The sequence below is a fragment of the Mixophyes fleayi genome, chromosome 6 (genome assembly GCF_038048845.1).
Source record: "Mixophyes fleayi isolate aMixFle1 chromosome 6, aMixFle1.hap1, whole genome shotgun sequence".
Lineage (NCBI taxonomy): Eukaryota > Metazoa > Chordata > Amphibia > Anura > Limnodynastidae > Mixophyes > Mixophyes fleayi.
In genome coordinates, this window is record NC_134407.1 from 222414488 (window position 1) to 222440592 (window position 26105).

Genomic DNA, 26105 nt, shown 5'->3' on the forward strand with positions numbered 1-26105 from the left:
GAAACGCGTCATTTAGTAGTGGCTATAGCGGGATGCGGGAGATTTGCCAGCTTTCCCGGGAGTCCGTGAGACTCCCGGACATTCCGGGAAAGTTGGCAAGTATGCTATATATATAGCAGATATAAACTCTTGCAAGTTTTGTATCAATATTTTTACGGAGATTAGGTTTTGTCGCACTTTGAGATCCCTAATTTGTGCACGACATCGAGTCATAACTCAGCTTCACTTGGAACCCCAAATATCACATCTGATGGATTTCTCTGAATCCGAACCCCTCATCTAGTATTTATCATTATACTTTTCAATAATGGCTCTCAATAGACTCCTAAAAAATGTTTCCATATATTTTATTTATTATCCTTTATTTTTGGTTTCACACAAAGGTTCCAAGTTTAACTTACATAAAGGAAACTCCCATCCTGTTATTCTAAGAGAATATCTCCAGTGATTGTTGCTTGGGATAATAATATAAGGGTGGGAGTTCCTGGTCACATCCACTGAGGGGGAGGGAGAATGTACAAGTCAAACTTCTGCAATCTACATTCTTCATATTATTTCCACCCTCTAATTCTGTAAGGGACATTATTATTATCAGTCATCGTAGTCTGCACATATCTCTGGACTCTCAGGTAAGATGAAAGCGACTGTATTATTTCAGGGGTTTCAAATAGTTTCTTCCTAAGATATTTTACTATAATGTCCCATCTCACTGATCCATAAATATCATATTAGCTCCTATGCCAGATACAACCTAATACCCCCTGTCACTGCGAGGTGAGGAAACTGATATGTACCTGGTGTACTATGTGTGGTGTCTCCCTCATATCCTGTATATACATATACACCCTATACACCTGGGTGTGAGGATAATACTATGTACCTGATGTACTGTGTGTGGTGTCTCCCTCATATCCTGTATATACATATACACCCTATACATCTGGGTGTGAGGATAATACTATGTACCTGGTGCACTGTATGTGGTGTCTCCCTCATATCCTGTATATACATATACACCCTATACATCTGGGTGTGAGGATAATACTATGTACCTGATGTACTATGTGTGGTGTCTCCCTCATATCCTGTATATACATATACACCCTATACACCTGGGTGTGAGGATAATACTATGTACCTGATGTACTATGTGTGGTGTCTCCCTCATATCCTGTATATACATATATACCCTATACATCTGGGTGTGAGGATAATACTATGTACCTGGTGTACTATGTGTGGTGTCTCCCTCATATCCTGTATATACATATACACCCTATACATCTGGGTGTGAGGATAATACTATGTACCTGGTGTACTGTGTGTGGTGTCTCCCTCATATCCTGTATATACATATACACCCTATACATCTGGGTGTGAGGATAATACTATGTACCTGGTGTACTATGTGTGGTGTCTCCCTCATATCCTGTATATACATATACACCCTACACATCTGGGTGTGAGGATAATACTATGTACCTGGTGTACTATGTGTGGTGTCTCCCTCATATCCTGTATATACATATACACCCTACACATCTGGGTGTGAGGATAATACTATGTACCTGGTGTACTGTGTGTGGTGTGTCCCTCATATCCTGTATATACATATACACCCTATACATCTGGGTGGGAGGATAATACTACGTACCTAATGTACTGTGTGTGGTGTCTCCCTCATATCCTGTATATACATATACACCCTATACATCTGGGTGTTAGGATAATACTATGTACCTGATGTACTGTGTGTTGTGTGGTGTCTCCCTCCCTCATATCCTGTATATACATATACATTCTATATATCTGGGTGTGAGGATAATGCTACGTACCTGATGTACTGTGTGTGGTGTCTCCCTCATATCCTGTATATACATATACACCCTATACATCTGGGTGTTAGGATAATACTATGTACCTGATGTACTGTGTATTGTGTGGTGTCTCCCTCCCTCATATCCTGTATATACATATATACTCTATATATCTTGGTGTAAGGATAATACTATGTACCTGATGTACTGTGTGTTGTGTGGTGTCTCCCTCCCTCATATCCTGTATATACATATACACCCTATACATCTGGGTGTGAGGATAATGCTATGTACCCGGTGTACTGTGTGTGGTGTCTCCCTCATATCCTGTATATATATATATATATATATATATACACCCTATACACCTGGGTGTGAGGATAATACTATGTACCTGGTGTACTGTGAGTGGTGTCTCCCTAATATCCTGTATATATATATATACACCCTATACATCTGGGTGTGAGGCTAATGCTATGTACCCGGTGTACTGTGTGTGGTGTCTCCCTCATATCCTGTATATATATATATACACCCTATACATCTGGGTGTGAGGATAATACTATGTACCTGATGTACTGTGTGTGGTGTCTCCCTCATATCCTGTATATACATATACACTAGAGATGGTCACTGACCCCCGTGTTTTGGTTTTGGATTCGGTTTTGGATCTGGATTACCGTTGTGTTTTGGTTTTGGTTTTGGTTTTGCAAAACCGCCATTGCGTGTTTTGGTTTTGGTTTTGGTTTTGTTTGGTTTTGTTTTGCAATTTGTTATAAAAATTACATTTATTGGTGCTAAAATAACATAATTTAGGTATTATTTTGTAGCTACATTATTATTAACCTCAGTAACACTAATTTCCAGTCATTTTTTATTCAATTTTGAACACCTCCTATGTCACAATATGATTTTCATACACTTGAAAAGAAAAATTGCTGCAGTTCTTGCCAGTGATAACAAAAAGGCCATTGTCATGCCTGGGCATAAGACCAAAAATCCACCTCTTAAGTGTGGAATTATTTTTACACGAATCTTGGCAAGAGTTGTCTATCCATTTGTAGCATTTTTAAAGCCACACTCAGTAGAGGTAGGGACCTTAACCATCTGGGATCCTCATCCATGTTTCGTCATTTTTCAGCGAGTTATTGGAAAACTGTTGGGAAAATCAGAAACTTTGGTTAAAAAAAAAATAACAACAAGCATTCCAGCATAATCTACCTCCCTTCTCTCATCTACATCCCAGCACCTGCAGTCTTCCCCCCCAACAATTGGCAGTTAAACAATCCTCTGCAAGAGGAAGCAAGAATGAAACCTGTCACCCAGTCGCAAAGCGGATCACAGACGCCCTGGGTACTATGCTAGTGTTAGATCTGCGTCCAATGTCCACTATTAATACAGTTGGTTTAAGACATTTAATTGAGGTGTTATGTCCCTGTTAGCAAATGTCATCACTATACCATTTTACTAGAAAAGCTAATTCTCTCCTGTACCGGAAAGTTCCTAAAAATGTCATTATTGGGTGACAAAATGGTATTCTACCCACTGTACACTTAACCACAGATATGTATACAAGCGTAACTGGGCAAACAAAAGATTATATGACTGTGAAAGCCCACTGGGTTGGTCATTCGCCTTCCCCAGCATGGACAGCAGCAGCATGTACCCAGGTACATCACATTTTTGAGAAGTAGGCTACTCTGTGTACCAGCAGCTTCACTAAGAGGCATACAGCTGACAAACTGTTCCAAAAACTAAGGGATGTCATTGAAAGATGGCTAATCCTGCTTGGAGTCTCCTGAGGATATGTCATTTCTGATTACGACCCCAATATTGGTCCAGCATTACAGCGGGGCTGAATTCCATCACATTTCCTGTTTTGCACACACTATCAACTTGGTGTTACAGAACTTTTGAAAAATGACATGCAGGAGATGCTGTTTGTGTCCATAAACATTTAGGGTCAATTTGTGGTTTCTGCAACAGCATGTAGGAGAATACAGCAGCTGCAAGAAGACTAGCATTTGAGGGGAATATACTTTAGTCCAGCGAAGTAGTTACCTGTGAAGAAAGTGCAGACACGGTTAGCTTGAGTCAAGTGATTGCCTTAATAATAGATTTTGAAAAGGTGCTACATAAAATTATAGTGTGCAATAAAACAAAGTAAATGTGCTAACTATATTTTAATTGTAGATGAAATACTTAATTTTCTTTGCAAGGATCCCAGACTTATCAACATCTTGTTGGGACGTCTTCTCCTTCAGTTTCTCTGGCAACTGCTTGTTGTAAAAGAAATTGCTTTCCCAAGACACCCAGTGGTGATGCAGATGAGTCCGCTAAACATTTTGATATTTGCTGTGCTGTAAAAGAATTGCCCAAAAACCGTGACAGCTCTGCCCTAAAATCAACTAGTCATTCCCTTTGGAAGGCCATTATCAGCAATTACATCATACTACACAGACTTCTATGATATTGGGATATTGGGATGAATTAGTATTGTTGGAGGAAGATTATCACTAAACCCTGCCACCTCTCCAGTTTCGCAGTGAGCTATGGTACAATAAAATGTAACTGCAGATTTAGACCAAGACTGTCAGCCCTATTATTTCTATTTCAGCAATTACAATTAGCAATGGAGCAATGGAGCTCTTCTCTTTGGGTGTTACCTATATAACGCAGCACAATTTGCCTGCAAATTCTACAGACAAGCCTGCTTGTCTTCCTCTCCATCAATGACTCTTAGCAATTGAGCACTTGTCTTTGGGTGTATATTACACCCAAACATTATTAGTGAAAATTATGAAAAATACAGTTTAATCCCTGATAGGCCCTCCACCATCCTTTGCATGTTAATAGTAGGATTGGTTGGAATTATGGTCAAGGTCACACATTTTTTTGACAAATCCTTCAAACCAGCCCAGATGTCAAACTGTTGTGGTCTGCCCCCTGCGTCATCCCTGCTTGTGTTTGGAAAGTGCATATTGGTGCCAGAACCTCACATGCCAGAACTGCTCCCACTGGTGCCACACTGCTGCAGGACTTACACAATCAACCGCATCCTCATCGTCGGATACCCAAATCTCCCCCACATCCTCTTCTAAAGACAAAGTGTCATCCTCACTTGGTGTATCACCGGCTACACTCGGGCTGTTCAGGCACACATCAGCAGAACTGCTGAAAGGGCCCTTCTTTATGGGTAGACTAACAGAATGGTCACGATTAGACATCCCACTGTTGGATGGACTCTCCACAGGGATTGTTGTCATTTGTGAATCAGAGCAAATATTCTCCTGTAATGCCTCACTGTTATCTTGCAGCTCGGCTTTGACGCGTAACAGTAGTTGTGCACCAATTGTAGGCTGGGTAACTTTTTGGGATCTGCCACTAATAGCCAAAGGTGAAGGCCTCATTCTCTCTTTGCCACTGCGTGTGTAGAATGGCATGCTTGCAATTTTTTTTTTATCGTCACTTAACTTTTGCTCAGTTACACTTCTTTTTCGCTTCAATACAGAATTTTTTTTTTGGGTTTTTGTTTTTTGCACTAATTTGAAAACACTCTGTTGTTTAACATCGCCTTGGCCAGATGACGTACTGGGAACACTAACATCAGGACTGGTGACAGAACCTGGTTGCTCATTCAGATCATATGTGGACTGCTTTGAATCCATTCTGAGCGCAAACCACTGGGGAGTGCTAAAAATTATTTAGTAGATTCTGCTGACAGTTTTGACTTTTGACAGCCAGAAATATTAATGCACAATTAGGGAGGACACCCCAAAAGCACTGAGGAGTGCTAAAAATTATTTAGTAGATACTGCTGACAGAAATGATTTTTGACAGCCAGAAATATTAATGCACAATTAGGGAGGACACCCCAAAAGCACTGAGGAGTGCTAAAAATTATTTAGTAGATTCTGCTGACAGTTATGACTTTTGACAGCCAGAAATATTAATGCACAATTAGGGAGGACACCCCAAAAGCACTGAGGAGTGCTAAAAATTATTTAGTAGATACTGCTGACAGAAATGACTTTTGACAGCCAGAAATATTAATGCACAATTAGGGAGGACACCCCAAAAGCACTGAGGAGTGCTAAAAATTATTTAGTAGATACTGCTGACAGATATGACTTTTGACAGCCAGAAATATTAATGCACAATTAGGGAGGACACCCCAAAAGCACTGAGGAGTGCTAAAAATTATTTAGTAGATACTGCTGACAGAAATGACTTTTGACAGCCAGAAATATTAATGCACAATTAGGGAGGACACCCCAAAAGCACTGAGGAGTGCTACAAATTATTTAGTAGATACTGCTGACAGATATGACTTTTGACAGCCAGAAATATTAATGCACAATTAGGGAGGACACCCCAAAAGCACTGAGGAGTGCTAAAAATTATTTAGTAGATACTGCTGACAGAAATGACTTTTGACAGCCAGAAATATTAATGCACAATTAGGGAGGACACCCCAAAAGCACTGAGGAGTGCTACAAATTATTTAGTAGATACTGCTGACAGAAATGACTTTTGACAGCCAGAAATATTTATGCACAATTATGGGGGACACCCCAAAAGCGCTGGGGAGTGCCAAATATGAAGAAAAAATAATAAACCTCTATCCTCCTCTCTGCACTAGCGATTTTGGTTAGAGCAATTGCAAGAACAATATTGTATTCTCTGTCCCTGCTCTAATTAGCCTATGACTACACCCTGCTCTCTCCCTCTGTCAAATGGCGATGGATTGCTGTGGAGGCGTGTATTTATAAAGTTGAAGTATCGCGAGAACCGAGCCCCGAGATCCGACGACGTCACAATGACGTTCGGCCTCGATTTGGATTCGGAATGGGCGGGAGAGTACCGAGCTGCTCAGCTCGGTACTCGGATACCCAAAGTTCGGGTGGGTTCGGTTCTCGGAGAACCGGACCCGCCCATCTCTAATATACACCCTATACATCTGGGTGTGAGGATAATACTATGTATCTGTTGTACTGTGTGTGGTGTCTCCCTCATATAATGTATTTATGTATTAGAGATGAGTGGTTTGGATTCCTTGAAATCCAATCAAATGCAACGTTCGGGATTGAAGTACAATCAAGTCGTGACTTCTCCCGCCAAAGTCGGATTGCAAAACGAAGCGATACGTTATTTCCTGCAATCTTTTTTACAAACACGTGCTCCATATATATGTAAGTCCTGTTTAATTGTTTCAGTGCCAGTTTAGAAGAGACAGCATGTACGGGGGAGGTTATTGTAATGCAGTTCTCTAGAGTATAGTCAGCTACAATAGTTTGCTGATCAATTGCTTTTAATTTCTATCTTAAATACACTTTACATGGACTAGTGGCTACTGGTTGTTGTTAATGCATTGCATATATATAATAATACTAGACAGTATATACAGACTGAGTTAGATAGGTATCATTCTGAACTAACTAGTAAATTCTTTGACAAAAACAGTGCTTTGGCTATCAGACTATTAGCAGCAGAATTCAATTTCTTTCTTTTAACCTTCAAAGTTTTGCTAGTAAAAGTAATCTTGTGTGGAAGAGTGACAACTGAAATAATTTAGAAGAGAACAGTGTTTGCGTGTGTGATTCAGCAGCAGTTGCACGCCCCCAAAAAAGGCTGTATTATTTTCTTCTCATCTTTTTTATTTTTCAATACTTTTATATATTGAAAGGGTCATTCAGTGAAATCTAAAGCCTATATTGTTATTACATGTTGTCAATTGTTTACTCACATACATCTCGAGGTAGACTTAGAGTATTTTATATTTTATATTCCTTATATATGCATGATTTTATTTTTGACTTTTTCATGCATATATTCAATACTGTGTTTCTTTGCAAATATTTTATCAGTGGCCCGCTTGGTCCATCGTTAGTGCTACTTAGATAGTTTAAAAGCTAAGCAAATCCAAGTAGGGTTGCCACCTGGATGGGAGACCGTCTGCAACTTCTAGACTGAGGGCGCCCCATTTGGAATTATATAATTTTTTAGATTGTCCCACAACAATACATTGTTGGGACTAAGATGTGATTTTGTGGCTCAAGACTTTTATTTATTTATTTATTATTAATTATTATGTTTAAGTGTATATAGCTGTTAATGCAGTATGCATACATTGATTATTATCATTTTGTAGGCCCACATGGGATGTTTATTACATTTGGGCCATCTGTGATTGCTGCTTTGTAGCTTAATTTGAGCAGCTGTTTTGTATGCATCTATTTAGCTTCAGCTACACACAGCTTGGAAGCTTATTAACGATTGGAATCATTATTTCTTGATTGGCCGGATGGTGTCATGTGACACTCGGGCCGGCTTTAAATGGCATCTGGAAAACCATTAGCAATACTCCTCTGATGAAACCGTGACTGATACGGAGAAACGCGTCAGGATATCTCTATCTGACTCTACGAACACATTAAGTCTGGCATTCTCTATCTATACCCCGGGGTATCAAGCTGCAATTCAAGTAAGTGGACTAAGTGGATAAAGCGGATCTATATTTCTATTGCCTCCGTGCAGATGTCTATACGGGCCATGAAGAGTGTATGATTGTTAAACAAAAATCATCTATTACTGCTGATGCAGTTGGACTGTACGTTTATTTCATTTACACTTGGCCGTCAACTACATAGTAAGACCAGGACAGCGTCTTTTCCTTTGATTATTAGACTGCATACTCCCGCTTCATTATAGAAGATATCCACTTGTTCTAATATTGTTTCAGCGTATACTTACATGCCGATTGGGCTGCTGAATATCTGAAAAAGTTTAAGGGAATTTCTTTATGCCTACACAAAAGACTGACTGTTATTTTTCTATGGTATAAGATTCCCAGTGTCTTACTTACTGCAGCGGATATCTACATCTACTAATTCCATCTCCGGATGCATTCAATTGCTAGTTAATCTAACTTCTGAGAATGAGAATGCCAATTAGTGTGTAACATTTGTTATTAAGAGTTTTTCCACTGCGCCTGAAGTGCAGTTGGATCTATAGAGTATTAACTCATATTTTATTTGTTTTATATATTTCATTCCAATGGAATAATAAATAATATTGTTGGAAACTGCGCCCCTTTTTTTTCTTTTTTTTTATATGTTATATTGACAGTTTGGATATCTGTTTTAGGGAGCTGCGATCCATCATTATATGCCATTTTTTATGATTCTTAGCGCCTGAGTAACCCTTGTGTATATGTGTGTTTATCTATTTGTATTTTGGGCTGCTTAACCAATCGTGTGAGTCTTGAGCTACATCATTTCATTTATTATGTCTACCTTGAGATGTGTGTCGGAGCGAGCTGAAAGGAGACAGGGTTATTTGGGATTGCCACTGCCTTCTTCTGACACCACTCATAAAGATCCCAGTATAGCTATGTACAAATTGTTTAATAGATTAGAAACTCTTTGTCTGGCAGAAACCAGACATTGGTATGACCATTTAACCCTACAGAAATATCTGGATGAAAAAATCATTCCAAGAGGTCTAAGGATTTTTAAATCAGCATCCTTTCAGGATGATTCAGTTTTTGTTAGAGAGTGGAATTCTGCTCTTGATGCTTGTTCCTTTAATTTGATGAAACTCCTGGTTCAATATAGGAACAATAAGGTTCATTCTATAGAGGCTGAAATTGACAAAATTCAGGTCTCTTTAAAAGATTTTGAACAAGAGGAAGGCTTTAAAGAGCGTGATTATAAAATTAATAAAAGATTGGAGGAATTTGAAAGGTCACTAATCCTGAGGAAGGATAATAAGATGGTAAGAGATAAAGATGATTATGTTAATGATAGGGTAAGGTCTTACAATAGACAACCAAGGAATTGGTCTAGGACAGCTAGGTCTAGATCAAGATCATCTATATCTAGACCCCGGCCTTACAATACTAATAACAATAAAAATTCCAGAAATTATTCTAAGAATGATCACGGTCCAGCCTCCTTTTCAAAATATAATAATAAAAAATCAATTTCTACATCACCATATCGTCCAAATTCTGATGATAAATGGGAAAATCCTAATGGCACCTCTTTTACTAATAGACAAATGAGAGGTTCAAATGTGGATTTCGACAAAAGCCATTTAGAGAGGACAAGAGAAGGAGCGAGACCAAAAGGAACAAACAGTGAACCTATTAGTACTATAGACAATTCAGGAGGCTCCAACTCTCCCAAATCTGGTACCGCATCCTCTACATCCTCTTTTTTAGGGGGTTGCCCCAACACACAAACCTATGCCCAAATATTTCAAGGGCGAGGCCCCCAAATATTAAAAAGAAACAGAGAGTTGGAATTAGGGGACACAGAGGAGGATCCTTCAAATCTCGTAAAAAGTATACGCCGATTCTAAGTAACAGAGGCATTTTCAATCTATCAAAGAAACAATTATCTGTATCAGAATTAAGATTATTGAACAAGGGTCTAAAATTTGCCCCTGCTTCTAAGCCTAACCTCTTTAATTTATTCGTAGACCTCAATAGATACATGAGGGGTCTTAGCAGAAAAAGATATTTTGCCTATAAAGCTTTGAGAAAATCAAAAATGGAAGGTATGCCCATTATTCTAGATTCAGATGACATGATAGCTCTTGATCATCTAGAGTCTCTAAGGGCAGAAAATACAATTGACAACGTAGTGGACGATCTTCAGACTGTAAATCTTTTTGATGTAAATGATGTAAATGCTGCACAACCCCTAAAAAGGTTTAAGAACCCTTCAAACTTTTACCCTTTACAATTCAAGGGTCCGTTCGTGGAGAGTTTTTATAAAACCACTATGAATGACTTTAGAAAATTATGCGAAAAAGCAACTAATGAACCCTTAAAGGATAATTTAACTCCAATGGAGAGAAAGGCCATCAAGGACCTTCTGCTAGATGGCGATATTATAATTAAGCCAGCGGATAAGGGAGGGGGACTGGTCCTTCAAGATAGGGACGACTATATCCTTGAAGCAACGAGACAACTTAGTAATACTAAGTTTTACACTAGACTTGATTCAAACCCAACATCGGTGTATTTACTAGAGTTGCGGGATCATTTAGATGCAGCTCTTGCCGATAATGTGATCTCCAGAGATACTTTTTGGTTCCTTTTTACAACACATCCGGTGATCCCTACTTATTATCATTTGCCTAAAATCCACAAGTCCCTTCACGCACCTCCTGGTAGACCCATTATTTCTGGTGTAGGTTCTCTAACAAGTAATCTGTCTTATTTTGTTGATACACATCTTCAACCTTATGTTTTTTCTTTAAAGTCGCATATTAAAGATACATTAGCTTTTCTGAAACTTGTGGAGGGAATCCAATGGAAAGCCTCATATCAATTCCTGACATGCGATGTAGAAGCGCTATACTCAAATATTCCACATGATAAAGGTATTGAGGCAGTTTCTAAATTTTTGAAATCGTCAGATATGAATAGCTTTTTGTGCGACTTTATTCTGTCTTCTATTCGGTTTATTCTTCAGCACAACTACTTTTTGTTTGACACACAATTTTATTTACAGACACTTGGCACGGCCATGGGGACCAGGTTCGCCCCGAGTTTTGCGAACCTCTATATGGGGCTCTTTGAGGAGCAATACATTTGGGGTTCTGAATTTGGGGTGAACCTGGTCCTCTATGGTAGATATATCGATGATTTGTTTTTTATTTGGGATGGGGATGACATTTCTATTCTTTCCTTTCTGTCTCACCTTAATTCCAATGACTTTGGCTTACGTTTTACGAGTAATTTCAGTAATAGTACCATCAACTTTCTGGACATCACATTAAAGGTAAGTAATAGTACTATTTGTACTGAGACATATTCCAAACCAATCGATGCACACAGTTTCTTGCATTATAAGAGTAACCATTTTAGGCCCTGGAAAGATAATATCCCGAAGGGCCAATTTCTGAGGATGAAAAGAAATTGTTCATCTGAAAGTGATTTTAAGAAACATGTTACAACTGTCTATCAATCTTTTGTGGAACAGGGCTATCCAATTAAAGTGTTACAACGTGCCTTAAATGCTGTAGAGGATATTGATAGAAATCCTCTAATCAATCAGTCGTCTATGAATAAACAAAAGGATGATGTGAGACCTTTAATGTTCACTACTCAGTATAATAGCTATGCTCACCAGATTAGAAGCATTATTAATAAGAACTCTACAGTACTGGTAGCTGATGATTTACTGAGTTTGTCTATCTCTAAGAATAACAATGTTGTATTTAGAAAGTCGCGCAACCTTAAAGAATTTTTGTCACCAAGCTATTATGATTCAAAAAGATTGGGTAAGCCACCCAATGATTCCTTAATGAAGAATTGGTTAACAACTAGATCTAATGGCTTCTACCGTTGTGGTAGGAAGAAATGTTTAACATGTATGTCTGCGGATCATGGATGTGATTCCTTTGTTTCAAACTTTTCTGGAGAGAGGTTTTCTATTGATAAAATATTGAATTGTCAATCTACATTTGTGGTATATCTGATAAACTGTTCCTGTGGCCTACAATATGTGGGCCGTACAATTCGTTCTGTGGGAGTACGCTTCACAGAGCACCGTAGGAACATCCTTAAAAACGTGAAAACACACAGTTTGTCACAGCATGTTAATGTTTGTAAGAGTGGCTCTTTAGAGGGACTTCGTATTAGGGCAATTGAACAAATAGACACCACCCCTAGGGGAGGTGATAGATTTAATCGTTTGTGCCGTAGAGAGGCTTATTGGATTTTTAGACTAAATTCTATGGTTCCTCTTGGTTTAAATGATAGTATAGAACTCAATAACATATGATTATACTTATCATTATTATATCCTCTTTATGTTGTTTCATTATTTCCCAGCCTATATTGTTATTACATGTTGTCAATTGTTTACTCACATACATCTCGAGGTAGACTTAGAGTATTTTATATTTTATATTCCTTATATATGCATGATTTTATTTTTGACTTTTTCATGCATATATTCAATACTGTGTTTCTTTGCAAATATTTTATCAGTGGCCCGCTTGGTCCATCGTTAGTGCTACTTAGATAGTTTAAAAGCTAAGCAAATCCAAGTAGGGTTGCCACCTGGATGGGAGACCGTCTGCAACTTCTAGACTGAGGGCGCCCCATTTGGAATTATATAATTTTTTAGATTGTCCCACAACAATACATTGTTGGGACTAAGATGTGATTTTGTGGCTCAAGACTTTTATTTATTTATTTATTATTAATTATTATGTTTAAGTGTATATAGCTGTTAATGCAGTATGCATACATTGATTATTATCATTTTGTAGGCCCACATGGGATGTTTATTACATTTGGGCCATCTGTGATTGCTGCTTTGTAGCTTAATTTGAGCAGCTGTTTTGTATGCATCTATTTAGCTTCAGCTACACACAGCTTGGAAGCTTATTAACGATTGGAATCATTATTTCTTGATTGGCCGGATGGTGTCATGTGACACTCGGGCCGGCTTTAAATGGCATCTGGAAAACCATTAGCAATACTCCTCTGATGAAACCGTGACTGATACGGAGAAACGCGTCAGGATATCTCTATCTGACTCTACGAACACATTAAGTCTGGCATTCTCTATCTATACCCCGGGGTATCAAGCTGCAATTCAAGTAAGTGGACTAAGTGGATAAAGCGGATCTATATTTCTATTGCCTCCGTGCAGATGTCTATACGGGCCATGAAGAGTGTATGATTGTTAAACAAAAATCATCTATTACTGCTGATGCAGTTGGACTGTACGTTTATTTCATTTACACTTGGCCGTCAACTACATAGTAAGACCAGGACAGCGTCTTTTCCTTTGATTATTAGACTGCATACTCCCGCTTCATTATAGAAGATATCCACTTGTTCTAATATTGTTTCAGCGTATACTTACATGCCGATTGGGCTGCTGAATATCTGAAAAAGTTTAAGGGAATTTCTTTATGCCTACACAAAAGACTGACTGTTATTTTTCTATGGTATAAGATTCCCAGTGTCTTACTTACTGCAGCGGATATCTACATCTACTAATTCCATCTCCGGATGCATTCAATTGCTAGTTAATCTAACTTCTGAGAATGAGAATGCCAATTAGTGTGTAACATTTGTTATTAAGAGTTTTTCCACTGCGCCTGAAGTGCAGTTGGATCTATAGAGTATTAACTCATATTTTATTTGTTTTATATATTTCATTCCAATGGAATAATAAATAATATTGTTGGAAACTGCGCCCCTTTTTTTTTCTTTTTTTTTATATGTTATATTGACAGTTTGGATATCTGTTTTAGGGAGCTGCGATCCATCATTATATGCCATTTTTTATGATTCTTAGCGCCTGAGTAACCCTTGTGTATTTTTAAAGAAGGTTGTTTGTGAGGGTCAGCACAAAGTCATTCAGTCCCTAGAAAATGCCATTGTACTGACAGTCCACAGTCCACTTAACTATATGTGGATAAGTGGTCAAAACAAAGACTATATGACCGTGACAGCCCTCTGGATAGGTGTATCGCCATCAGCAGCAGCACCAGTAGCTTCACCATCATCCTCCTCATCCTTTCTGCATAGTAGACCTAGCACTAACTGCCAGGTCATTCACAGGTAAGCTACTCTGTATATCGCTAGTTTCACACAGAAACTGGTGTCAATCTTTTGGAAAAACTCAGGAATGTGATAGCAAAATGGCTCACCCTGCTAAGACTCTCCTCAGGATTCCTCGTTGCCGATAATGGAGAAAACATTGTGTGTGCCTTACAAATTGATGAATTTCACCACGTACCTTGCTTTGCACACAATCAACTTGGTGGTGCAGAATTTATTAAAAAATTAGAGGTTAGTGCAGAAGATGCTTTTTGTGGCCCATAAATTTTCTGGCCTTTTTAGACATTCCACGACCGCATATAGAACATTGCAGCGGCTGCAGAAGAATGTCATCTGCCATGACACCAACTGAAGCAAAAAGTAGTAACAAAGTGGAATTCCACACTTCATTTTCTTCAGCGACTAGAGGAACAGCAACAAGCCATCAAAACCTACACAGCAAACCATGAGATTGGGAGAGGGAGCATAATGGAGAATCCTTACAGTTTTATGCAAGCTACTGAAACCCTTTCAAATTGTAACAAATGAAGTGAGCTCAGACACTGCTAGCCTGAGACAAGTCATACCCCTAATCAAACTGCTGGAAAAGTTGCTTGTGAAATTGAAGGAGAAGATGAAAGTTGGTGATTCAGCAAAGTATTTTGGCCTTGTGGATCAAGTTCTTTATTCACTTCGCCAGGTACTAAGGGTTTGCAGCATCTTGAAATTGGATCACTACATTTTGGCAACTATGCTTGATCCAAGGTTCAAACTGTCACGGGCACTAGGAGTTTTTGCCCAGGATATCACCAGATGATGGACTTACCAGAGTAATATAGCTGGTACTATGGTCCTCTGGTAGCAGGGTGACAACGGAACAGGAGAAACAGCAGATGGTGAGAGAATGCTCGAGGAAAGTCTATGACTAGCAGCAACTGGTAATGAGTAGATGAATGTACACGAGGAACCAGATGGACAAGGAAACGTGAGGAAAGTCAGTGGTCTGCGTATAGCAAGTTGTACCACTGCTATAGTGAGGAGGAATGTCCAGGAGTAGCGAGAAGGTAGTGAGAGTCAGCGGTCTGCGTATAGCAAGTTTTACCGCTGTCTATAGTGAAGGAATGGAATCCAGGTGAAGGTAGGTAACGGGGAAGTCAGTGGTCTGCGTATAGCAAGTTGTACCACTGCTTATGTGAGAGGATACTTGAAACTGGTGTCACAGGGAACAGGAGTCAGTGGTCTGCGTCAGCAAGTTGTACCACTACTATATATATATGTGAGGAGGGGCACGAGGAGATGAATGTAAAGCAGAGTATACACGGGGAACACAGAACTGGATCCCACGATGATATCCACAATACAACGATAACTGACAAGCACTGCTTGAAGTATATAAAGTCACAATAGCTATCCAGGCAATAGGAAACAAAGTCAATGGTAACAATAGCTTCAGTGGATAGGAGACTCCGGAGGAGAACACAACTCAGTCCAGATGGATATGCAATACAAAAGCAAAGTCAATGGAAAGTATGCATACCGCGGTTCAGGAGAGCAGGCTGTCAGAGAGACGTGCAGGGATACCTGAACGGCTGAAGGCCGGCAGGAGGAGAGACCACTGGAGGGTGGAAGCGGTAATCAGGTTGGTGCAGCGCACGGCAGGTAATCCAGAATCCACGAAGCAATACTCAGGAAGCAGTAGTAAGTGGAACTGGAAACATGAAGAACACGGGAGAGTTGAGGCTGTCTGGTATCCAGTAGTAGTGGTGGAGGCAGCGGAGAGAAGGCACGCTGACACGGGAGAGTAGAGGCGGTCTGGAACTCTGTAGTAGTAACGGAGGCAGCGGACAGCTGACACGATAAACAGAGGAGCGTTGAGACGATCAGGAACTCTGTAGTAGTAACGGAGGCAGCGGAGAGCTGACACGATAAACACAGGAGCGTTGAGATGATCAGGAACTCTGTAGTAGTAACGGAGGCAGCGGATAGCTGACACGATAAACACAGGAGCGTTGAGACGATCAGGAACTCTGTAGTAGTAACGGAGGCAGCGGATAGGAATCAGCTGAGTGCAGGCACGATGAACACAGGAGAGTTGAAACGAACAGGAGTCCGGTAGTAATAGCAGATAGGAATCAGCTGAGTGCAGGCACGATGAACACAGGAGAGTTGAAACGAACAGGAGTCCGGTAGTAATAGCAGATAGGAATCAGCTGAGTGCAGGCACGATGAACACAGGAGAGTTGAAGTGGTCTGGAAACCACAATAGCAGTAAACAGGAATCAGCAGAGCTGAATACACGAGGAACACAGGAACACCTTCAGAGGCTCATGGGGAATGAGACTCCAAGATCAGGCAACCAGGTAATGATCACAGGTGGTTTAAATAGGGAGGGTTGCCTGATCATCCAATCAATTAAAAGCAACAGGAACTGAAGGTTTGTTAAGGGCTGCACATGCGCAGACCCTCAGGATGGCGGACGGCCACGGTTCCTGAACACACGGGAAATGGCGCTCACAGTCCGGTGAGTGACAGTACCCCCCCTTTTAAAGGTGGACACAGAACACCTGAAACCGGGTTTGTCCGGAAACTTGGAATAAAACTTCTTAAGAAGAGCTGGAGCATTGAGATCTTCTGCTTTGATCCATGACCGCTCCTCAGGACCAAAGCCCTTCCAATGAACGAGGAAACGAAGAACTCCTCGCGAAATTTTTGCATCCAATATGTGAGTAATCTCAAAGTCCTCCTCCTGATGAACTTGAACTGGCCGAGGTGCTGAAGGAGGGACCGAGAAACGGTTGATGATAAGAGGTTTGAGCAAAGACACATGGAAGGCATTGGAAATACGAAAGTTCTTAGGTAGTAGAAGTTTGAAACAAACTGGATTTATCACTTGAATGATCCTATACGGACCAATAAAACCAGGAGCGAACTTCATAGATGGAACCTTCAAACGAATATTTTTGGTTGATAACCAAACACGATCTCCGATTTTCAGTGGTGGAATAGCCCGTCTCTTTTTATCTGCAAAAGACTTATATCTGGCAGATGTTTTCTTTAAAATTTTTTGACCTGAGACCAAATATTTTTGAAGGTCTGACAAACAGTCTCTACAGCAGGAACTTGGGTGGGAGGGAGGGCAGGAAATTCCGGAAAAGACGGATGGTGACCGTAAACCACAAAGAATGGAGTTTTAGCAGATGATTCATGATACATGTTGTTATGAGCGAATTCAGCCCATGGAAGCAAATCTACCCAGTTGTCTTGGTTGGCTGAAGAGAACATCCTTATAAAAGTCTCAAGATCTTGATTGACCCTTTCGGTTTGTCCGTTAGATTGAGGATGGTAGGAGGATGAGAGTGATAATCGGATACCCAAGGTCTTACAGAGGGCCCGCCAGAATCTGGAAACGAATTGTACTCCTCTATCTGAAACAATCTCGGAAGGACATCCATGAATACGGAAGATTTCTTTGATGAAATAATCAGCCAGAGTAGATGAAGAAGGTAAACCGTTCAAAGGAACGAAATGTGCCATCTTCGAAAATCTGTACACCACTACCCAGATAGTATTACAGTTTTTACTAGGAGGAAGATCAGTAACAAAGTCCATACTAATATGGGTCCACGGCTTGGAAGGAATGGGTAGTGGTTGAAGCAAACCCGCTGGAGTTCTGCGGGGAGTCTTGAACTGGGAACACAAATCACACGCAGCCACAAAATCTTTGACATCTTTCCTCATAGAAGGCCACCAGTAACTTCGAGAAAGAATTTCAAAGGTCTTGCGTTCACCAGAGTGTCCAGAAAAACGAGAAGAGTGAAACCACGAAAGGATTTTCTTCCTAAGAGCAGGAGGCACGAGGGTTCTCCCAAATGGTAGCACCTTAGTGGAAGAAGCAGCCAGAGAAACACATTTGGGGTCTAGTATAGAGTGGTTGGGAACATCTTCAACGTCTGAGGACGTCACAAAAGCTCGAGATAAGGCGTCTGCTTTTTTATTTTTCGCAGCTGGTTTGAAGGTTATGATTAGTTCAAAACGAGAAAAGAAAAGAGACCATCTTGCTTGACGAGGATTCAAACATTGAGCAGACTGTAAATATGACAAATTTTTATGATCAGTAAAAATTGTCACAGGATGACGAGCTCCTTCCAACAAATATCTCCATTCCTCTAATGCTACTTTTATAGCCAGCCACTCCTTGTCCCCGATGGTATAATTCTTCTCCGCAGGCAGAAGACCCCGAGAGTAAAAGGCACAAGGATGGAATTTTTGTTGCTCCGATCTTTGGGAGAGAATGGCTCCTAAACCAACATTAGAGGCATCTCCCTCTAGGAAGAAGGGAAGCGTCACATCATGCTGTCGAAGAACAGGAGCAGAGGAGAAGGACTCTTTGAGAAACTGGAAGGCTTGAAGAGCCTCAGAGGACCATTGTTTAGTGTTGGCCCCTTTACGAGTTAGGGCCACAATAGGAGATGCAATCGAGGAAAAATCTTGAATGAAGCGTCTATAGTAATTGGCAAAACCTAAAAAACGCTGAATTGCACGAAGAGTAGTTGGCTGAGGCCAATGTAGCACAGCATTCACCTTTTCTGGATCCATCTGAAGACCAACTCCGGAGACAATATATCCCAGAAATGGAATCTGGGGCAACTCGAATGAACATTTTTCTAACTTGCAGAATAATGAATTTTTCCGGAGTCTGGAAAGGACCTCTGCCACATGTTGATGATGAGAAGGCAGGTCCTGCGAAAAGATCAATATGTCGTCCAGATAGACGACGACACAAACATATAACAAGTCTCGGAAGATCTCATTAATGAAACCCTGGAAAACAGCGGGGGCATTACATAACCCGAAGGGCATTACTAAATATTCATAATGACCGTCTCTGGTGTTGAAAGCTGTCTTCCATTCGTCACCGGACCTGATTCGAATTAAATTGTAGGCACCACGAAGATCCAACTTGGTAAAGATCCGGGCTTCCTTGATACGATCAAATAACTCAGTAATTAATGGAATGGGATACCGATTTTTGATAGTTATGGCGTTAAGTCCACGGAAATCTATGCAGGGGTGTAATGACCCATCCTTCTTTTTTACGAAGAAAAACCCTGCTCCAGCGGGAGAGGTAGTAGGTCGAATAAATCCTCGCTGGAGATTCTCTTGGATGTATTCAGATGTAGCTTGAGTTTCAGGTAACGAAAGTGGATACACACGTCCCCTGGGAGGAGTCTTGCCAGGTTGAAGATCAATCGGACAGTCCCACGAACGATGAGGAGGAAGACGTTCAGACTGAGTTTTATCAAATACATCGGAAAAAGAAGCATACTGAGGAGGAAGTCCCGGTGAACAAGGTGAAATGGAGGATTGCTGTATTTTGAGAGGAACGACTTGAGAGAGGCAACAATGATGACATTCAGGCCCCCAAGACGTAACTTGAGGAGTGTGCCAGTCAATCTGAGGGGAGTGACGTTGAAGCCATGGAAGGCCTAATACAATAGGACTGGTAGTAACAGGAAGAATTAAAAATGAAATCTCTTCCTGGTGTAATACACCAATTTGAAGGGTTACTGGAGACGTACTCTGGGTGATAGGACCATTAATAATGCGTGATCCATCGATAGCAGTCACAGTAATAGGTATTTTAAAAGTAATCACTGGTAGGGACCATTGATTCACAAGGGATTTAGAAATAAAATTTCCTGCAGCTCCAGAGTCAATAAGTGCTTGGGACTTAAAGGATTTGGTAGCAAAGGAAACTGTAACATCAAAAGCACAAACTTTTAATTTCGTAGAACATGGAGAGGACTCCAGGGACCCTAACTTCACCTCTCCAGAACTGGTTAGGGCCTGGCATTTCCCGATTTTTTAGGGCATGAATTGAGCATATGAGTAGAATCAGCACAATAGATACAAAGTCTATCTTTTACTCTTCAGTCCCTCTCCTCTGAAGTTAATTTGGAGCGACCTATCTCCATGGGTATCACCGGAGATGAAACTGGGCGAACTTGAGGGCTTGAGCGAAGAGGTGCTTTAAATGAAGTTGTTTTTTCAGACTCTCTTTCACGAAATCTCATGTCTACACGGTGGCAAAGAGAAATCAAATCTTCTAGAGAAGTAGGTAATTCTTGAGTAGTCAGTGCATCTTTAATTTTATCAGAAAGCCCCTGCCAGAAGGCGGCAATTAACGCTTCAGTGTTCCACTGAAGTTCAGAGGCTAATATCCGAAATTGAATGACGTACAGGCCTACAGTACGAGAACCCTGACGTAGACGGAGGATGCTGGATGCAGCGGAAATAACACGACCAGGTTCATCAAATACACTTCGAAACGTGGAAATAAATTTGGCACTATCTTGTAATAATGGATCAGTTCTTTCCCACAGAGGGGAAGCCCATGCGAGAGCTTGTCCGGAAAACAAGGAAATGAGATAGGCCACTCTGGAACGATGAGTAGAGAAATTGTAAGGTTGAAGCTCAAAATGAACTGAGCATTGATTTAGAAAACCCCTGAATGTTTTGGGGTCTCCATCATATTTTGACGGAGTAGGCAGGTGAAGCGTGGAAGCAGTAGACACCTGGGATGGCACTGGGGAAACGGAGGAAGGCACAGGAGCATCAACAGTAGCTGTGATATTTTGCACAGACGTTCCTTGGGAGGCTAACGCCTGGTAACATTGCAGCAAATGTTGTTGGCGAACATCCTGTTGTTCAATACGGGTAACCAGATGCTGCAGCATCTCTTTAGCTGTAGGTTCCGCACCTGGGTCTGTCATGCCTGATCTTACTGTCACGGGCACTAGGAGTCTTTGCCCAGGATATCACCAGATGATGGACTTACCAGAGTAATATAGTTGGTACTATGGTTCTCTGGTAGCAGGGTGACAACGGAACAGGAGAAACAGCAGATGGTGAGAGAATGCTCGAGGAAAGTCTATGACTAGCAGCAACTGGTAATGAGTAGATGAATGTACACGAGGAACCAGATGGACAAGGAAACGTGCGGAAAGTCAGTGGTCTGCGTATAGCAAGTTGTACCACTGCTATAGTGAGGAGGAATGTCCAGGAGTAGCGAGGAGGTAGTGAGAGTCAGCGGTCTGTGTATAGCAAGTTGTACCGCTGTCTATAGTGAAGGAATGGAATCCAGGTGAAGGTAGGTAACGGGGAAGTCAGTGGTCTGCGTATAGCAAGTTGTACCACTGCTTATGTGAGAGGATACTTGAAACTGGTGTCACAGGGAACAGGAGTCAGTGGTCTGCGTCAGCAAGTTGTACCACTGTTATATATATGTGAGGAGGGGCACGAGGAGATGAATGTAAAGCAGAGTATACACGGGGAACACAGAACTGGATCCCACGATGATATCCACAATACAACGATAACTGACAAGCACTGCTTGAAGTATATAAAGTCACAATAGCTATCCAGGCAATAGGAAACAAAGTCAATGGTAACAATAGCTTCAGTGGATAGGAGACTCCGGAGGAGAACACAACTCAGTCCAGATGGATATGCAATACAAAAGCAAAGTCAATGGAAAGTATGCATACCGCGGTTCAGGAGAGCAGGCTGTCAGAGAGATGTGCAGGGATACCTGAACGGCTGAAGGCCGGCAGGAGGAGAGACCACTGGAGGGTGGAAGCGGTAATCAGGTTGGTGCAGCGCACGGCAGGTAATCCAGAATCCACTAAGCAATACTCAGGAAGCAGTAGTAAGTGGAACTGGAAACATGAAGAACACGGGAGAGTTGAGGCTGTCTGGTATCCAGTAGTAGTGGTGGAGACAGCGGAGAGAAGGCACGCTGAACACGGGAGAGTAGAGGTGGTCTGGAACCCTGTAGTAGTAACAGAGGCAGCGGAGAGCTGACTCTATAAACAGAGGAGCGTTGAGACGATCAGGAACTCTGTAGTAGTAACGGAGGCAGCGGAGAGCTGACACGATAAACACAGGAGCGTTGAGACGATCAGGAACTCTGTAGTAGTAACGGAGGCAGCGGATAGGAATCAGCTGAGTGCAGGCACGATGAACACAGGAGAGTTGAAACGAACAGGAGTTCGGTAGTAATAGCAGATAGGAATCAGCTGAGTGCAGGCATGATGAACACAGGAGAGTTGAAACGAACAGGAGTCCGGTAGTAATAGCAGATAGGAATCAGCTGAGTGCAGGCACGATGAACACAGGAGAGTTGAAGTGGTCTGGAAACCACAATAGCAGTAAACAGGAATCAGCTGGAGCTGAATACACGAGGAAACACAGGAACACCTTCAGAGGCTCATGGGGAATGAGACTCCAAGATCAGGCAACCAGGTAATGATCACAGGTGGTTTAAATAGGGAGGGTTGCCTGATCATCCAATCAAATAAAAGCAACAGGTACTGAAGGTTTGATAAGGGCTGCACATGCGCAGACCCTCAGGATGGCGGACGGCCACGGTTCCTGAACACACGGGAAATGGCACTCACAGTCCGGTGAGTGACACAAACTCAGATGGTGTTATGACCCAACATCCAGGGTAGATCCACGATAAAATCCATCAATAAGTGTGTCCATGGCCTTACCTAGACCGATAAGGGTGTTCCAGGTGGAAACAATCAGCTTCAGGTAACAAGTAGTTAACATGTGACACCAGGGGTCGCAACAAGTGTGTTGTTTACTTACAGTGAATAAAATATAAAGTGAGAGTAAATTAAATACTTAGTTGCCAATATTGAATCTCAGCAATATGTTCAAGCAACAGCCAAATTCCAGGGCCCCGACTTTCTGTTAGGAAAGCTGGAAAAATAATCAAGATAAAATCCGACACCTTCTGTAGACAGGTCTGGTCGTGAGGCTGAAACCTGTCTGGCTCCATTCCAGCTTTTATAATCAGAAGACAAAGGGTCCCAGAACTCACCTACATTTAACGGTACAAACATGATTTTCAGACTCTCTATTGGTACATTACTGATATGAAGAATACATTCCTGCACACGTGAAGCAAACATCTGAGACAGCAACCTAGCAAAATATGTGGAGATGTCTCGACCTTGGTTAGATAAATTTTTTGTAACATACACATAAAATCATCATCACCATTTATTTATATAGCGCCACTGATTCTGCAGCGCTGTACAGAGAACTCATTCACATCAGTCTCTGACCCATTGGAGCTTACAGTCTAAATTCCCTAATATACACAGACAGAGAGACTAGGGTCAATTTTGATAGCAGCCAATTAACCTACTAGTATGTTTTTGGAGTGTGGGAGGAAACCGGAGCACCCGGAGGAAATCCACGCAAACACGGGAAGAACATACAAACTCCACACAGATTTGGCCATGGTTGGGAATTGAACTCATGACCCTAGCGCTGTGAGGCAGAAGTGCTAACCACTTAGCCACCGTGCTGCCCAAAGTATAAAAGTATAAAAACAACAAAATGGCGTTCAGTGGTCATTTGGTCTGTCACAAACCACCTTCACTTTTATGGGTGTATTATGTCGATATTGGTACTTAGTAGAGTTCACCATGTACTCTTTTCACAGGTAATATTTTGGCAGTAGTCATTGTGTAAACAAAGTGTTCGGGTGTCTCATTTGTTTGTTTTGTGGGTCTTGGCACCACTGTGTGCAACGCTTTTCAGGATGAAGACCACAGTATAGACAATTGCATTTCTCCACAGGTGACTCAATTCTCACAGTTTTTAACTGCTGCATCTCTCTTTCCTCTGCCACCATACAATGCAAAATTCAAGTTATTAGGAGAGTACAGTTCTTCTTCTATTACACTTATATACCCCACTAGACTTTCTGCTCCATAGGTGATACCCATCATTATCAGCAAGAGACCGGCACTCACACAGCATATCACAGGATAAAACCAAGGACCTCTTCTCCAATCACCTGCCATTATGTAGTTCTGTGGTACAACCTGTGGGAAGGAAAATAGACAGGATTATTATCACCTTCCAGTAATACATAAAAAGTGTGTCCTAAATCTTGAGCCACAATTTCTCCCTTCGGCTTCTCTGTCTGCTGTCCTGCAGGGAGCACCCAAACCTTCCCACCAGGTATTGAGTATTCAATTTCTTAAAAGATATGCAATGATTAGGACATAACCATTAAATAGCCTATGGGCTTTCCCTCTTGTAACCCTGTCTCATCCTCTTCAGCTCTATGTTCCCATTCACATGATTTCAGTATTTTGTGCATAGGGATGAAATACAGAACCTTACTGTCCTCCACCTGTAATGTAGCAAAAACCAAACCAACCACCCCTTTATCTCTATATTCACATGAAGGCATATCTGCACTATATGTTTCTGTAAATGTGAATAAAGTAAAATGGTATGTTGACGACTGACATCTAAATGTCTCTTTGTACGTATGATTACAGCATGTGGAGGCCTAGGAATTGGAAGAGTCAATAATATTTCAAAAGATGATATGTCCCCTCCCACTGATCTTTCATCCAACAAACATAGTGCATCCTGAAGAACCTTGTCCCATCAAAGTATGCATGGGCGTTCTCTTTCTAATCTGGTCCTTCAGGAGCCAATTCATCCGTTCAATTAGGCCTGCTGCTTGTGGATAATAGGGAATGTGGTACAACCAGTACACTCCCGATCAGCTGCCCATTACTTGACTTGCTCGCCAGTGAAATGAGTTCCATTGTCTGATTGGATCTCTTTGGACACTCCATAATGAGCTGTCAGATCTTCCAGCAATTTGATTGTAGCTTCTTGATCTTCATGGACAGCTTAGCTTAGCTGCCAGGAGCACGAAGCTCGCGTATCTCTGGTCCGCCTCAAGATGTAATATTAGCGGAGAGGGTGAGCATGTAGGAAGTGTAGTCGGACAGCCGGGACTGGTACACAATTGGGCAAACACAGTACAGAATGAGCGGGCAGACTCGGTGTGAGAGATTTCCATGTTCGGTACACAGACAGGCGGTAGAGGTACAAGAAATGAGACAGAAGCCACGTCAAACAAGCCAGGTCAGGGGCACAATATAACAATGGAGAAGAGTCAACAAGCTGGGTTGGTACACTAGAATCAGGACTGGAACAGAGAATCACAGAGATCCACGAGGAATCAAGAGCCAGGAAGCATAAAAGTTGCTCTGACACCAACTGAGTGTCAGAGTTAAGATTAAATAGGTAAGTTTGAATTCCCCGCCCAGAGTTTCGGTCATGTGACCACACAAACACGGAAGCACAGCTTCTGACATCGAGAACGGGCAGTGCTGGAGGGAGAAGAGGTAAGTCTGTGACAGTACCCTCTACCCTAAGGGTGGTCTCCGAGCACCTAAAAGGCTTCATAGGAAATGTCTTATGAAATAGTTTGAGCAGGTCAGAAGCTCTAACCCAGGAGCATTCCTCAGGACATTAACCCTTCCAGTCCACCAGGAATTGTAAGGAATCTCTGTATATACGAGTCTAAAATCTGTTTTGCCTCATTTTCAATATCGTCCTGATCAACATTAGGAGGAGGTATTCTGGAAGGAGTGGGAAATTTGTTGGTGACCACTGGCTTCAGCAAGGAAACGTGTTAAACATTAGGTATACACAGGGAACAGGGCAGACTTAACCTAAAGGTTACTGGATTGATGACCTCCAAAATTGCAAAAGGCCCAATGAACTTTGGAGCTATTTTCTTACTAGGAACTCTCAAACGGATGTTTTGGATGGATAGCCATACCCTGTCTCACATAGCCAAATTTGGACCTGCTTTCTCC

General features: G+C 41.4%; 1 protein-coding gene across 1 annotated transcript in view; it reads left to right on the forward strand.

The window, feature by feature from the left end:
- The first annotated feature begins 522 nt into the window (after positions 1–522).
- LOC142095290 (uncharacterized) overlaps positions 523–26105 on the forward strand; it is a 37641-nt gene continuing 12058 nt past the window's right edge. Inside the window, exon 1 of the mRNA XM_075178241.1 lies at positions 523–629. The gene's annotated coding sequence lies outside the window, so the exon portion shown is untranslated. The remainder of the gene's footprint in view (positions 630–26105) is intronic.